Raw genomic sequence first — 13,388 nt, 5'->3', positions numbered from 1 at the left:
ACTGCTCTCAAACAAGCAGTATTCTAGGTGAAATGGGCTGGAGGTGACACTATTTTAAAGGTCTTTCAAAGTTTTTCTTCGGATCTCAGGAGCTTTTTCGTTCTTTCTAGTCCCTTTAACTGAAAATGGCAGCATTTTAGGCTATGTGTTGTGCTTAAAAGTTTGAAAACTGGAAAACAAAAGACAAAGACTCAAACCTAAAAACTCCTGCACATGCTTCAGTAGAAGAGCTGTCATTACTGCACTCCTTTTAAAAACAGAATCTGTTTTTTAAGCTCTAATGACCTTTATTGAGCAATAAATAAAGGGGAGAGAGAAGCAAATGTCCCAATCGAACCCAGGAGAGCTACATTGAGAACTACAGCCTCTAACCATGGTGCTAGCACTCTACCCAGCACCCCAGACTATTAGTTTTTTGTTAATCAGCTGTAGATCATGGAGATCCTGAACTGTAACTCATGGCTAAGACATTGGAAGCATCTATCAGGAAAAGCACTGAAGTGTTTGGAGTCTCATTCCTGAGCCTGCTCAGAAACTAAAGATCAGCATGACCTCACGTCTCACTTCTCCAGCTGATAAACAAGCTGAAGGGAAGGGGTTTTAAGGACACCATCGTGATGTGATGGTATCCTGTCTGACACTGTTCGGGGATGGAGAGAGGGCGAAAGAAGAGCCTAATAAAATATGAAAGCTGCAGACTCACTTGTAAAACGCCTGATTCTCCACGCCACACTTCCAAAGGTGCTTGCATGCCTCCGGCGTGGGCGCAAAGTACGTTAAAATGATCTTTCTGTCCTGCACAAAAGAGATATGGAGGTTTGCAGAAAAAGATTAGCCAGCTGTGACAAAAAGCCACACCTCCGAAGCAAGACACATTAAATAAATTCACTTGCTCACCTCCTTCTGATTTGCATATATGTGGAAAGTCTTGGCTTCGAATTTGAGCTTGGACACCTCGTTCCTGTCCGGGAGAGCAAGCGCAATCACCGGCACACGTACAGCCGCGCAGAAACAGAAAGCCACAACCTCTTTAAATATTCATGCAGCCACTTTGAGATCACATAAACAGCCACGGCGCTCCATGTTTAGCTGACAAAACAAATTAGCGATAATATTCCCCAGAGGAAGAGAAAGAGAAAATAGAGGATGGAGAACAACTGAAGGCAAACAAAGTAAGCTATTAAAAATACACGAAAGTGCATTTGCCTTTATATTGATGACAACAATCATGCCCGTTACAGAAAACAGAAAATTACTCTGTTGTAGGTGTTTTGGTTTTTTTTAAATTACGTAAATACTGTTGGTATGAGCCACTTTTTGTCCTCTACTAAGATGCTCAACACATCTAGCTTCTGTAATTAGCCATCTGTTTATGTAAAAGCCGCTGTCTCGAGGCACAGGCACAGGCAGAGAAACAGACTGTTGACAGTGGCTGTACAACCAGCTGTAGTACACATCATGTTATAAATAACAAACAACAGGTATGTCAGACTACATAAAGTAAAGGCTTGCCTCTTTTTTTTTTTTTTTTTTTTAAGTCTTTGCTGTTTGACGTCCACACAAGACGCCACAGACCATGATGAGAAAGCTTTGGAGTTTTGTCATAAGAGGAAATAGATAAAGTCACTTTATAGAAAATAGATAAAGATGTCCAAATAAATAAATAAATTCCCTCTCCATTAATAAACTTTGCTTCTGGTGTATTAGCCCTAAATATTTTCTAGTACACATAAATGGTTTTAGTGGGTGGACTTATGGTGTTTCAATCAGAAAGTTGTATGTTAGATTCCAGCTTCCTCCTGTCACATGTCGATGTGGTCCTGGCCAAGCCACTTATCCTCAAGTTACTTATTTATCTGCACTTTATACGAAGGTGTAAGTGTTACCATATCATATCATATCTATCTAAGAGTCTTCATGTTTGCTCTCACCATTTAAGAAAGTGAACTCTCTTGTTTCCCTGAAGAACCACAAAGCCAAATGGCGTGAAGGCGAGAAAAGCGGGGTTCCCCGACACATCCTAAAATATTTTAAGATATACAATCAGATTTAGATGCAACAAAAAACAAAACAAAACAAAACAGAAGACATAGATATATGGACCAATTTTTGATACGCAAACAAAGGTAGGTAAAAGGCCATTAAATAAAATTACGTTTTGTTGCAACAGTGATGGTAGGATGGAAAAAGCTTTTCTCCTGTACGATTCCCAAACAACCGGTGGCAATTAGACAGCATTTAGTGGTTGTTGAGACTACATTAGTACTAAGAAATTATTAGACACTGTGATCAACCATTCCTTAGTATTATATTTTTTCCTACTGAACAAATGTACTCATGGTTAAAATTGAATTTTTCTCAGAAATTAGGAGTGAGATTATACAACTGCAAAGAGATTTTTCTTTTCATTTTGTAGCATCTTATATAGACGAGGACTAATATATAGACCATTCTGGCAAAAATGTGTGTTCAAGCAACTTTCTGTGGCAACAGTTTAACATGACAGCTTGGACTGAAATGCCTGAGAAATGTCTAGTAATTAGTACCACGGTAGTTAAAAAACTGCCTCTCACCTTACATGGATGCGGATCAACACCATATGTCTCCAGCATCTGGGCTTTCAGCAGGAAATTTCGCTCTGATGTTTCAGGAGTCTGTCCGCTGAGGAAAAGCAACAGCCCAGATGTCAGTTCATAATGAGCCTCAAAAACAGTTGCAGAGGAAAGGCTTTGCCACAAGTGGGCAGCAGCGTGTCATGTTATGCAGCATTCATCACTAAACATCTGACTTGATTGATACAATAAGAACCTTTTTCTGTGTGTCATTAAATATTTTAAAACTTATCTATGCGGCAGCCTACATTTAACCTAATATCTAAAAAAAAAATGTAAGAAATATATAGATTTGTGAATTAATTCAGTAATACATGTGGTTGTGTATGAATGAGATGTAAAAAAAATAATCTGTGGCCTGATTAACAAAAAAAATATTTGTTGTCTTTACAGGTTCCACTTTGTAATTTAGGTTTTGTGCTGATGCCAATGCTTATTTCCAACAATAACCATTTATAATTTCACCTATGCAAAAAGAATAAAAATGAGTAGATCTTTATTTATCTTTCCCATCTGTTTAGACAACTGATATTTACCAACTAATGCTTCAAAATATAGGCAATTACAAAAATGTAAGGGGATGTTTAGTGATGTTTTTCAAAAAGCAAAATCTGAATTAGACGTTTATCTACATCATCTCTTACATCAACTCAGTTTTGTGTATTTCTGCGATCCGGCGCTCCAGTTTCTCCGAGTGCTTGGGAAAGAACTGAAATTTGGAGCTGTAACCTTCAGGATGCTTCCTAGGGTCGTAATCACCAATCTCGGCTAGAGGCGGCATCAGAAAAAAAGATAAAAGGAAGTTAGCTCATTCCCCAATCCTGGCCCGGGATTAGCCGAGGCCCTTCATGCCACATTGCACGCTCTAAGCTGACCGTGATGCTGATTTCTCTCTACAAGGAGAAGCTGACTAGGCAGGCCATCTTTAATTTATCAGCACATCTTCCACCAAACAGGAGCCTGCCCTCCCAATGAACGCGGTGCTTTCTGTGAAGCTCGCTGCGCCAGACTCCAGCATCATCTCTTGGATTTTTGTTTCTGTAGCTGTGCACGTCTGACGAGGTACCAGACAAAATATTGCACCAGCTGAGAACAATTATAATTTACACAAATACTAGAGAGCAAGCCGCTATAAATAAACTGACAATTAGGTGTGAAACGATGATTATGTATCTTACATAAAAACACATGCAGGTACTTTAATGACGTTTTTTTTTTTCACGTAACTAGAAAAGCCACAGGAAATTAGCCTTCTAGCTATGTAAGTAAGCTAATATGCAGAATATAGACGAGCAGCACTCATTTCTGTCTCTTTTACTTACCTTGAAGGATGTAGGCAGCCAGCATGGCAGCATCTGAGGTTTTGCACAGGAGGCGGCCGTGGTAGAGGTCTCTCTTTAGCTGCAGGAAGACCAAATATCTACAAAGGACAAACATATATGTCAAAGAAGCACTCAACGCAGAAAAAATGCAAAACTAGAGCAGGAGTAGCAGTACAACAAACTCAATTCATTTCAAATCACTTTATCAAGATCACTTTCCCTAAATGTGGGTTTTAATCATTTGATTTTCAGCTCTTGGAAAAATAAAAAATAAAATAAAATAAGAGCAGAAACACCCTACAGGAGAGAGCTGCTCCTCATGCTTGTTTTTGTAGCCTCCAAAACTAGTTTCAAACTGATCCAACCGCTCAGCTCCTCAAGCATGAACGTTAATGAGGCAACATTTGTAGCAGAGATTATGATAATGAGAAGTGGTGCTGACTATTATTTCCTGCTATCATTATTCTTTGTATTTTAGAGGCAAGGACACTGCAGTGGAATTACTGAACATCTGCTTTTAGGCAATAAAACAGTCAGGCAGACCTAATTTCTTCACTCTGTTACCTCCACAAAAGCTGATGACGTTTATTTAAAAGTGGATCCTTTTGTTGAATACAAAATGAATGTTGCATCACATGATAGGACATATTTACTCTGCTTCCTTTTGTTTTCTTATACTACTGTTTCTGTGCCTTGCAGAGCATTCATACCCTATGAGTATTTTCCCATTTTGTCATATTACTGATGAAATGTTTACTTTGTTTTTTTTTTTTGGGGGGGGGGGGGTGGAGGGTGCTAATTTTAGTCCCCTTTACTTTAATAGCCCTAGATAAAAATCTTACATGCCTTCAGAAGTCACCTAATACATACAATTTAATCTCCAAGAAAATCCAGCTGCACTGTGAAGATTTGTCAGAGAATATTTGCGGACAAATATGAAAATCAAGAAACACAGCAGGAGGTCAGAGAGGAGTTTAAAGTGGAGTTCGACTGGTGGAGATCCTCATCAGTTATGACAGGAGCCACCAAACACTTTGATGGTGTCGGATGTTGACCTTCTTAGTCGGACCGCGACCCCAAGCGAAATTTTGACTTAATAGCCAAAATATATGCCACACTGTCACATTAAAAAGTGTTTAAAATGTTACAAATCTTTTATCGTTTCCTTTTTGTAACTGATGACAACCTTGTGTTAATTTACCGTGTAAAATAAATAGAAATTCGTCAGTGTAAAATGACAAACTTTGGAGAAGTTCAAAGTGTTTTAGTCTGTTTGTGAGGCAGGCTGATTGCCAAATAATAACTCCAAAACATCGGGAAACCTTTACAACTTCCTTCATTGGATTAAATCTCTGGGAGAGAGAGAGAGAAAAAAACATATCCTGGAAAAGCTGCTTATTTTTGTGTTTGTTTTATTTTTGTGTTTTGCTATGCAGCATACAGAACAGTCTGACCAAATCATGATGATTTTTTGCTCTCCCACCCTCTGCGAAGTGACCTCTCCTCTGTCATAATCATGTATCATGCTGTCCTCCTTCCCTCCCACTCTTCTTTTTGCTTCACACTTTCAATCAGCCCTCCTTGCCCCTTATCTCCTCTATCCACTCTATTCATTATATACACACTACATGCGGTGCACACTGAATCTCATTACGCCTCGAACAGAGTGGACTCCTCTCTCTTCAGTCGGGTAATAAAAACATGTGGACACTAGACACACATTCGCCAGCTGACTGTGCTCTGCATCATCTGGAGGAAATCTGCCTTTTTTTTAAATTTCTGTAACCTAATGTGGGTATTAAGAAATGTGACATAACTGTATTTAGAAAAAAAAAACACCAAGTTGCGGAAATGTGTTCATTTACACAGAAAAATCTTGCCTCATGTTCCCTTTTAATGTGCTTTCCATTATCCTGGAGAGCTACTAGGAAAGGCTTTTATGTTTCTCCCAGCTCCTCCTAAAAACTGTAATATTTAGCATAATGTTTTCAAACCCAGTGCTCAGTCATTTTAATTATGAAACGTTTACAAGTAACGCTTTAAAAAGAGCCACGTTCGGGCAGCCCAAAGGCTTCATACAAACATCTGCTCTGAAATTAAACGTAAAAAATAGTCTTTCTGTAAAAAGGTCTTTGCTCATCATCAACTGAAACAGATGCAAATTACCTCTGTAGAAGGAAAATTAGGGTAAGAAGCATTTATTAACTCCTTCTAGCTGAATGCCACCACATGTCATACCGAGTGATTTCCTCCTTGAGAGCAGCAGGATCAGGAGGGTAGAACTTTACTCTCAGACACATGGTGAACGGAGGCTGAGCTGCAGGAGACAAAGAGGAAAGCTTTAGATTAGACAGCTCTGTAAGTGGAAGTGAGCGGGAAGATTTAGCTCTTGTATGCAGAAAAGAAGATAATTTCTTTTAAACCTTCATCAAATGTGCTCATAAGATGTGAATTTTGAACATGTATAAAGATAAAAGCCCATATCTGAACACATGACGGTGGCATCCTTAACCCCTTAGCATGCAGCGGAATGCCAGCATGCTGTTTTTCCATTCTATTTTCTGAGGGTGCAGGTTAAGGGGTTTAACCAATAATGTGGAAATCTTCCAACTTCTAGTGTTTGAAAATATCTATTTTCTCCGTCTGCTGTTCTTTAGTAAAACAAACGTTGTTGCACTTGATATGCACTGAAGCGAAAAGCTTTGTTGCCTCAAACTTAGGAAGGGTCTGTGTTGGTTTATGCACTTAAAAAGAAGTGAAGTAAACTTACACAGAAGGTACTTACATTTCATTTGCTTTGAAATTGATTTGGTGAACTCCAACCAGTGCTGCATCGGGAATGAAAAAGAGAGACAAAGAAAAATGGCTAAATGTCTGAGCAAAAATTACCTCAGCAATAGAACAATTCTCACATTGTGTCATTAAGCAGACACTTCCAATCTCAGCTGCCTGTATGCTCGGTTGTTACTACTGACAGTTTTCTGGAGAAACCCATCCAGACAACACTTAAGGATGTGACAGAGCTGACTGTGAAGCGCAGCGGCATAAAGCTGTTTGGAATATAGACGATCTTGTAAGTTTTTTTTTTTTTTTTTTTTCCAAGATCTTCAGAAGATGTGAAGATGCAATACTGTTACATGTCAGTGGAAGAAAGATTTCTCTGGGAGATCAATTCTTCCATGGAGACAAACACATTCTCTTTGAAACCTTGTCGGACCCACGTCCTGTAAATGGAACCCTGATTCTGTAACATATTTTTCCGGTGATGCATTCTCATCAACAAAATCCACCTACTCACAGCAGCTAATATAATAGCTCTGAGCAGACGGGTTGGAGATGTAGCATTATCGTGGGTCACCTGATGTCAGAATTTCTAAATGGTTTCATCCATAAAGCAAAACATCTATGCTTCCAAGTAGAAGCACACAAGCATTTTAGTCTAAACATAACCATTTCTGTGGATAAACTGCATCTATCTGCATTATATTAATTCGACTGAACAAAAAGAAACGCATTTGAGCATCTCTGCTTGTCCTTTTACATTTTTAATCCAAAGACAAACTCGGTTTTGTATCTCAGTATCTTCTTTTAAGGCAAGTTGTTGAAGATTTATTGCAAATGACAGCAATGAAAAGCCATCCTGTGGATGACCTTCTGTAGTAAAAAGTACTGTATCTTATTAAGAATGAAATGAATTTTAGAAAATGCCTCCAAAGATCAAACATCCAAAGCCAGAGTTCAGTCAAACACAGATGCTCACCCTCTGCTTGTCTGGATCCACATATCTGATGCCAAAGTAGTCTTTCTCCAGTAGGTTTAGATGGTGGCAGAGGAGGTCAAACAGATACTGTCCTTTTGCATCCCGCTGTAAGAGAGGACAGGAAAAGCTACACTTAGGCCACCATCTGTGCATGAATGTTCTGGAAGATTCAAAAAAAGACAAGGCTGGGGAGAGATTTAATATACGAAACTGTGTAGCTCGTCTTTTTTTCCAGATATCTGTGGTAATAATCCACAGCCAGAACCATCTGTGTCTGAAATAAATCCTGTCACACAGCTCAAAGAGAAGCGAGAAGACAGAGGACCGATTAAAAGTGCCCCACCAGGGAGTTTTGCTACTATGTTGAATTCTGAATCTTCAAAGGGGCACAACAGCCAGAGGAGGAACACTCGAGAACCGTCCGTCCGTCCATCCATTCCTACTCTCACTCTGTGTTAGATGAAACTGATGGCTGACTGAAATGCCCCAGGCAGCGCTTTCCTCCCTGCTGTAACTCATGCTGCAGATAACAGGCACTTCATTAGGACAAAGGCCTGTCAATACCAGGCATGTTGTTTAATCAGCCTGACTATATATGACCAAACGCTGACTGGAGTGCAGCGGCCGGAGATAGCTGACCTTTTTGTAGAGCGATCGAGGAGCTTCATGGGTGCTCGCTGCTGTCACTTTAAGACTATTAGTCCAATGTAATGTCCCTAACAGAGCTGACATGCCTGCTAACTGACCAGACCTAAATAACTGAGGAGTAGCTTTCTTCTCGGAAGCAAAGATATCATTTTCATTCCATTGCATGAAACTAACAACTCAAGATGTTAAGCACCTAAATCTCAATCACTTTTACAGGACTATGATCTCTAAACTACAACAACAAAATGGTCAGCAGCCTAGAAATAAAACCTGTGCCTGTCTTAAATTTGCACCTAGACATGTTTCTTATAGAGCATGATGCTTGTTTTGCAAAATGATTTCTATATCAGCATGTTCTGCTTCAAAGGAGCGAGGCTGCGTTATTTTAAATATATATATATATATATATATATATATATATATATATATATATATATATATATATATATATTCTAAATTCTAAATTAGTCTTGTTCAGACTTTCTGAAGGATTTTTAAGGTTTTTCTTTGGACACATGGTGCATTTAAGTTCTTTGTTGAGTAATTTGCAACTGCTATGTAAACTCCTCAGGTAGAAAAGGCTCCAAAACTAAAGGGATGAATCAGTGTTATGTCTACAACAAAGAAGTGAACAAAAACCTTTTCACAAAGACAGAAGGGCAAATTCACAAATTCAAGGTGCTAAATGTGTACAAACATGAGTTTACGTGTCCTTCTGTTTCTGAAATGAAATACAAAATCAGACCAGTTCTTAAAATATCTCCACAGAGCAACAAGCAACGCTTTTACCCTGACACAATTGCTTATATTTAAATTACATGTCATGTTTGCATTTAAGTGAAGGTCAATACATATTTATCTATTTTTTGTAGACTACAAAGAGAGCAAATAGCTTTGCATTTTTCGCAAGCCACAGTTTTCATTGTTACACTGGTTGCATTTAAAAAAAAAGAACCATCTGCTGAAAGCTGATGGTAATTATGGTGCAGGGCAGAAAATTTAGACAGGGACCTCTAATGACATCTGCCTGGTATTTTTTAGTATTTTTTGCCAATATATTCTTTCTTTTAAATTATTTATTTGGCATTTAATTGGTTTAAAAATACAGATTCCTAGTCAAGTAATTCCTACAAAGAAAGAAATTGACACATTTTCAGAACGTTCTGCAGCAGAGGACATACAGAGTCAGGAAAGGCATCTGCTCTTTTGTTACAAAGAAAGATCAAGCTTTGTTTAGTTTTCAGCATCGCTCCCATCAGCCTCCCTGCTTCTGTCCCTCCTCTTTTCTAGCTCCCGGTGGATCCTCGACAAAGCAGCTGCATTGCTCTCCAGCATTCTCTCTAATTACCATGTTAAAGTGATTGCAGTAGAGAAAGGATGTCCTGATATTTCTAATTAATTCTAATGAACACTTCCTCGTCTGGATGGTAGTCACATAGCACCAGGAGCCTCGGCAGCTTTAAGAAAACAGTATTTTGGTTTTAGACCAACATCCAGTGTTTTAAAAAGAACAAGTTAGTCAGGTTTGTCACATGCTCATCTGCTGTTTTGTTAATAAGTGATTTTCACCTTAAAAATCTTATCACTTGAGGAGTAAAACTTTTTTTAAACTCTTGACCGAAAGTGTTTGATGAACATAAAAATCAGAAAATCGTACATAATAATCGTATGTTAATACTTTGCCTTTTTTTCTGAAGGATGATATGACTTGATATGTTTGTTTAGATTTACACTCAGATTATCTTGCTTTCTCCAAGTATTGTTTTTTACAGTTTGTCTTGTAATATCTTTTGTAGATTTTTTGTGGTTGCTCATGCATGAATCCAGCTTGCAAAGAGTTGTTCTGTTTCATAAACTGAGCATTTTACCTTGAGTGTTGGAAAAATTAGTGAGTAGTGTTATGGCACCGTGCTGTGCAGCGCTTCGGTCACTCTTCAGCAGTGCTGACACCATGCATAACACCATAGGCCACCCACTTGCCCTTGGCTGGACATGCAAGGAGGCAGTCGAAAACTCTTCCTTGATTGGTTATATCCAGACATAATCAAGTTGTCTATACCTCAGTTTATATATTGTGATGAATTTTTCAGTGTGCTCTCTAATGAATGAATAAGGTAGCACACTAAGTTGAGCTCTCGAACTCAAAAACTCATTCTGACATCTATCTACGTGGGAAAAAAGCACAGCGGTTCTGGAACATTTCAAAACTCACAATGGGCACTTTCCTTTGAGATTAATCATTAAAATGGTCTCTATGTCGACACAACAGCCCAGACCATTAATAAAAGATTGTATCACTTTATAGTGAGAGGAGCAGTAACATGATGCTTTTGACTGGGCCTGTGGGTGTGTGTGTTCGTGTGTGTGTACAGGGCTAAAGGTATTTTACGTCCTGAGGGGATTTCTTTGGTTTCATGAGCAGATTCCTTTCTGTTGTCCCAGGAGATTGAGTGATTGCCTTGTTTAATATGTCAGAGTGATTCAGGATCCTGAATTGAGCAGCTAAGGTTTAAATCTCAACAGCACTTCAGCTCCAGCTCAAACAAAAACTGAACATGCAACCACCTGCAGTTAACATGGAGCCCACTTAAACTACAATGCCAATCAAATATTTTTACATATTTAAGTCTAAAATGTTGGTTCAAACTGCCGAGCAGAATAGTAGTAAAACTGGGTAAATCTGCCACTACTTGAAAATGGTGGTTTATTCCAAGATAGGTAATTGGCAGGTTGGTGTTATCTCCAAGAGTCAGGGGGAAAAGAGATGTGGAACAGCCCAAGAAAAGGGCCTTTTAGAACCTCCAATTAAACTAACTTGCAATACTTTTTTGTTTGCCGGAGGAAACCAGAGAACCCAGAAGCAGGGCAGGTCAGGGCTGGAACAACATATCTCTCTAGCCGTGAGGCAAAGGATGGATGGATGGATGGATGGATGGATGGATGGATGGATGGATGGATGGATGGATGGATGGATGGATGGATGGATGGATGGATGGATGGATGGATGGATGGATGGATGGATGGATGGATGGATGGATGGATGGATGGATGGATGGAAGGACGGACGCAGACGGATGGACGGACGGATTTAGGAATAAAGTGTTGGTCACTTTTAATACCCAGAGGTGTTTATGTATGGCCATATTGTCAAATGAAGATGTATGAATTAATGTTTTTATTTCCAGTAGTGTTGTCAAAACTATGTATATGTTTTTATCGATGCTTAATTCAATTTTTTAGGATTGCCATTTGCATTAAGACCAATAGAAATGTTCCTGAGGTATAAAACAGACTATCTATGGTTGACATCTTGTTGAGCTCCCCCTACCAGCAGCAAATTTACAATAGATGGCTCTTCCTATTTGGATGTCTGATTTTGCAGACGTTGCTGTATAAAAATAGCTGTTAAAAGGAATCAACAATAATACCAGAACTGGGGCTATTCACTCTAAAATGTTCTGGATATGTTTTTTCATTCCAGACAATCTAGTTTAGTGACTCATTTGGCACAAAAATTGTTTCTTCAGTTTATTCTCTCAGCTTGGTGTTCCATCACTCTGTCCTCAATAGTGGCGCTAAATCTATTCTCTCTGAAGAGCTTGTCTGCAAAAGCTCTTTAAGAGATTTCTTAAAGGTTAAGGGAGAGAATTTTAAGAGCTTTCATGTCTCATCTCTAGGCGAGCATCACTTTAGAAACACCTGTGCAAAATAAAGCTGCTGGTACTCAATATAAACTAATACTGACACAATTATTGAGAAAATACAGAAATTAAAAAAAAAACACAACTCTCACATAGCTAAAATTAAACAAAAGGATTTACCCCTCGAGGTGTGAAACTCTAAAGAATACAAACACAGTTAGATCCAACAAGTAAAAACATCATTAAACTAAAACAGTGATGAGTCTGTTTTTAATTTAAACTTTATTTGACCAGGTGAGTTATTAAGAACAAATTCTCATCTACAATAATGACCTGGAAAGGGAGAAGATTTGTATAATTACTTTCAAAATTACTCGACAAATAATTTAACAGTACGTAGTGTGAAATGCTTTGGGAACGTTAGATAAGTACAGGCCATTTACCCTTTAAAAAATAAAATAAAATAAAAAATCCAGGACAAACTAGCATTGAAGTTATGAACATTTATTTTAGAGGTAAGGACAGGGCCATAATCTGCATAACTCATATGATTCGGTGGATCATGTTATATATCTGCAAAAAAAAAATGTAGCAATACTTCATAGTAATGATATAAATCTTATATCATTGGACAGCCTGTTATCTCTTTGTTTCAAATAAAACTGAATTTGTGGGTTGCTCCTCTCTGTCAATAGCAAACAGCTTATTCTATCGACTCTTGTCCAGAAATATTTGAAGTTTAATAGTTTATTCATTTAACAAACAAGGGACTCATGAATTCATTTTCCCTCTTCTTTATGCTCATTGGTAACTTGGTCACACACTGCTGTGGAATAGCATCCCCTTCCCTCAACCAACAACTGTCACAAGTCAGTCTGTGTGGTTCTTGGGTCACTCTGGCACAAACGGCACACTCAAGTTGATCTCACAAGTGTTCAATGTCGTGGAGGTCAGGACTTCAGAGAACCCACTCCACCCTGTCCACTCCTAAACTCTGGAGGAAGTCTGTGGGGGGCCAGTGCTTTCATCTTAGAGAATAAAATTTGCTCCTAGGCAGTGAGGATATGGGTTTTCTGTTTGTTGCAGAATCAGATTGCCTCCAGTAATTGATCAACTTTGTTTTTCAGTGAGGGAGATGCAGATCCACACAGTATGACTGAGACATCATTCTGTCTCCATCAAAAGTTGGCATTGGCAGATGGTCACAACCCACATATTCTTCTCAGCTCAAACCACAATTGCATTTTACTGACATTTTACTGACAAGATGCGCTCTTTCGACAAATAAATAATTGACCAAACACAAATATCCTTACTTAAGTACAGTTTAATATACTTGCTACACTGAACAATGTGTTATAAACAGCAAAAGGATGGTAAAAAGACCTTTAGATTGTCAAGAAAG

This window comes from Poecilia mexicana, unplaced genomic scaffold, assembly GCF_051168715.1.
Source record: "Poecilia mexicana isolate PSO_F unplaced genomic scaffold, ASM5116871v1 scaffold_6, whole genome shotgun sequence".
Taxonomy (NCBI): Eukaryota; Metazoa; Chordata; class Actinopteri; order Cyprinodontiformes; family Poeciliidae; genus Poecilia; species Poecilia mexicana.
Note: the sequence above shows the minus strand (reverse complement) of the source record.